This window comes from Cyprinodon tularosa, unplaced genomic scaffold (genome assembly GCF_016077235.1).
Source record: "Cyprinodon tularosa strain WSP-4 unplaced genomic scaffold, ASM1607723v1 ctg1627, whole genome shotgun sequence".
NCBI classification, from domain to species: Eukaryota; Metazoa; Chordata; class Actinopteri; order Cyprinodontiformes; family Cyprinodontidae; genus Cyprinodon; species Cyprinodon tularosa.
In genome coordinates this window covers 1,709-5,659 of record NW_024038465.1, presented here as the reverse complement: position 1 = coordinate 5,659, position 3,951 = coordinate 1,709, and the positions used below count along the sequence as shown (strand labels likewise).

Below are 3,951 nucleotides of genomic sequence, written 5' to 3'. Positions count from 1 at the left end.
ATCTGGAAATGTGTGACAAGATTTGTTTGTCTGTACAACAATCTGCAAATGTGTAAAACTACTTGTGTTTGTAATCTGGTTTGCAGATTTGCAAATGTGCACTAAGATTTGTAAATGTGTAGAACAAACCTGTAAATACACACAGAGAGACTATGTTCGAAGTGTAACTCTGAAATACAGACAAATCACTGTTTACAAGTCAAGTTTTTTTGACGGTTGGCTCTCTTACTAACACAGACAAGATTTTTGCTACATTCCAAAAGAAATGTAAAACAATTCCCTCGACTTGGTTTCCACATTTGAAGACGATTCTCTCAAACTTCGAAACCAAGTCCAGTGGATTGTTTGAAATTTCTTTTTGAATAACTATGACCCGGATGACTGAGAACCTTCAACAGATTTCTCTGCACATGCGTAGAGAGGATTTATTTGTGTAATATCTGGATTTGCTGCCCTGAGCGCAGGCTCAAAATCTCACAGGCAGCCTATTCCTTTCCTATCCTGCAGCAGGAGTTGACGTGACAAGAAAAGATGGCTGCTAACAACAAGGTCGATTGGATGTTTGAGGCTACGAATAATCCATGTGTAAATAACTTTAGTTGAAAAAAAACAAATGGAACTTAACATATTTATAATATAATACAAATTTTGAAGTTGTCATGGATAGGCAAATTTAGATAATTAGTGGTGCTAATGTACAGGACTGCGTGGTACCGGTTGTTACCTCTATCACTCTTGCTCTTTTAAGACCGGAAGACGCAAAAATTACGGTGAGTTGTACTATGATCCGGATGAGGTTTTCTATGTGTGCAACAAGTTTGGTGACAGTATATTGGCCGTTATATGCTTAAAATAGAAATGAGAAAATCTGAGCAAATAGAGTTGTGCACATTTTTGATATCTTAAAATGTATCCTGTCAAGGAAAAAGTGTGAAATATGCTTTTTTTCCCCCTCTCCATCCCCAATGTGGCTCCTATCTTTCCACAAAGATAAAGGCAGCGCTGTAGGGAACCGCCTCATGGCAGCAACAAGAACGCACCAAAGGCAGCGTTCTGCAGCTAGCCTTGCCTCAGTAAATCATTCCCCCTGTCAGCCCCCACCCCAATGTATGCAATGTATGTGATGAACAGTTGTACTGAAACTGAAATCTCAATTACAATGTAAATTGCTGTCGACAGAGGATCCTGTTTGGGTTAACTGAGTGTTGTAGCTGTCCAGATGATCTCCATCTGAGGTTAAGTTATTTTTTCTATGATATCTCTGTATCTCAGTAACTCTAACTGACCACAACTACTTTAAAACACAGCGCCTTCTGGTGCACTTTTCTACTGAGCACTTGTCAGTTTCACACAGTTTTATTTCTGGTAGTAAGGAGTAGCTAGCCTAGGCTAGCGCTAGCTTAGCATTGCTATGGCTTCTCTTTCTCCCTTCCTTGACTCTTTTCCAACTCTTCCTTCTTCCTCTCCTGCTCTCTGTGTCAGATGTTCAGTTATTCCTCTGCCTCCTTTAGTGATAATGGGAAGTGTAATAAGTGTAGTATTTTTGTAGCTTTGGAGGCAAGGGTGTCAGAGTTAGAATCCAGGGCCGTTTCTCAATATGCGCTCTTGAGCTTTCTTTTGTGCTCGTGTACTCGTGACACGTCATCAGCCTCAGCCTGAGTACCGTTCCAATTCTCCAGAACGCCAGATCAAGAACGCACCAAATCCCCGGATGTTGTTCTCCCCCCCGCCCTCTTTATCGAGCATGCATCAGAGCAGACTTGTGCGTTCTTCAGACTGACCGCTTTCCCAGAATGCCACAGAAGGCCACAGCTTCATTCGAGACAGCGCTCACAGTGGTAAGTTAAACATTCCCTTTTCTGTTGCTGTTGTTCTTCTAAAATACGTTTTGAAATCGTTTGAGGCGATAACATTATACATTTAAGCCTCCCTGTGTGGCCTGTTTACAGAGTTAGTGCGAAATAATAAAAAAAAAGTCAGACGTTGAGCGGACCAGAGTGACCAGCAGACCTCCGAGGGTAACCGCAGCCAGGGCTAATGTTACCCCGTCTGTAGTGCACTTCTCTCAGTCTAGTTATGTGTGAACTACCGCTCGTTCTGATGGCGTTTTTTTGCTTTAATTCGGCTAAACGTCCATTTGTTTTGTGTTTATCTGACTGGCTTGTGCTGCTTTATTAAGTCAATACTTGCTGGAATAAATTGTAAATGTCTCCAAAGGACAACATCAACATCCAGACCATCATGGCTGAACTCTTGGAAAAAACGCATAACTGTAGGCAGAAGAAGCAGTTAGTTATCAGCTATTATATAGGTTGCAAAATATGTTTGGTTTGTGTAAAGTAATTCCTAATTTACATTTATATTTTAAACAGGGACCACAGAATAAATCCAGGCCCTTATAAATTGGCGCATTGCAAATGACAGCTTATTTACTGGCAAAAGGAACTCCTCCAAAACCGGATGGGAATGAGTAATTTTAATTTATGTCTGCCTAAATGTCCATCTTCAGCTCTTGTAATGCTAAACTTGTTTTTGTTATTCAACTAGTGATTTTGTGAGAGCCTCTGGCCTGCAGGTCACAGCAAAGCAGGCCAAGAAGAAGTGGCACAATTTGGTGCAAAAATACAAGGTAAAATAACAAAACTCCCTGCATAATATTAGCTCACGTTATGTTTTATTCACACCACATTTCTGGTATTACCACAGAAAACCCAGTGTTGAGGGATTGTACAATTGTACAGATTGACTAAAATGATAAACCATTTTTCAGGAACTCCGAGACCCACCTACTGGGCAGGGGGTTGAGGCTGGTGGTGTGACTGCTGCCACCTGGCAGTGGTATGAGCTGCTTGATGCTGCACTCCAGGGGCAGCACAATACCAGTCCGCCCCTGGTTGTGGCCAGCAGCTCGTCTGACTCTGCCGGTGGGGGGGTGACGACCTCAGCCTCTACCCCTTCCTCAACACCAGAAAGGACAGAGAGGCAGGCCAGGAAGAGAAGCAGTGAGGTCCTGCTTGACTTCTTGAAGGAGCAGGCTGAGAGGGATGAGGAGAGAGAGAGGTCAGCCTTGGCTAGGGAGGAAGCCAGGGACAGAGAGGCTTCTGAAGGGGCCAATAAATATTTGGCCCTTTTTGAAAAACTTGTTGAAAAGTTATAAATAAAATATAAAAATGTTTTTCCTTTCTAAGTGAGTTTCTTCTGAGTGAGGACAAAAATAATTAAGAGGAGAAAGAGAGTGTTGGGATCTGGAGATTTACCTTTCTCCAGCAGAGTGCACTTTGGGTCTCCTGGGCTGGAGCCTCCAGCACACCTGAAGCGCATCAGCCCATCAGGATACCTTCCTACATAAGCAGCAGCCAGACCTTCCTTCAACGCCGCAGTTAGAAAGAATCTTAGTTGTCTCTAGAGAGAAACCTGATTCTAACCTGCCTCTGTCTTCTTGCTCACAGGAAACCCGTCTAAAGTCTGGAAGCTCTGGATGACCTTTGCATGTAAACCTGCCTGCCTGCCCAAGGGAGCCAAACCTGAAGATTTCAATCTGGACTCCTCCTGCTGCTCTCAAGGAAGAGCTGGAAACTCAAATCAAGGTCTGCCACTCACAAGTCAGAAGCTAGACGCTGCTGCTGCTGAGCACTCTGCTGAACCAACAGCCTCTGGACCACACCGGTTCCCTCTCTCACAAAGATCAGTCTGGACCTCTTCAAGGTATACTCTGAATAATCTAAACTCAACTAACCATCTGACTGTCTGGCTAATCAAACTATCCGTCTCTGCAGACATCAGTGAATCCAGCCCCGGACCAGTGCCTGAACCAGTTCATGTCCTCTATGTGAAAACCTTTCAATAAACTCTGTTATACTTTTACTCTGCTTCCAGTGGTGTTCTGCATGTGGGTTAAGTCTCTTAAGCCAATCATGACAGAACACTGCGGCCAAACACAAAACCCAGAAG

General features: G+C 43.4%; 1 long non-coding RNA gene across 1 annotated transcript; it reads left to right on the top strand.

Moving 5' to 3' along the window:
* Nucleotides 1-1,628: 1,628 nt before the first annotated feature.
* Nucleotides 1,629-3,576, top strand: LOC119780600. Its single transcript, XR_005280422.1, has 3 exons — nucleotides 1,629-1,838; nucleotides 2,548-2,629; nucleotides 3,450-3,576. It is a non-coding gene; the product is annotated as an uncharacterized LOC119780600 (long non-coding RNA).
* Nucleotides 3,577-3,951: the final 375 nt, after the last annotated feature.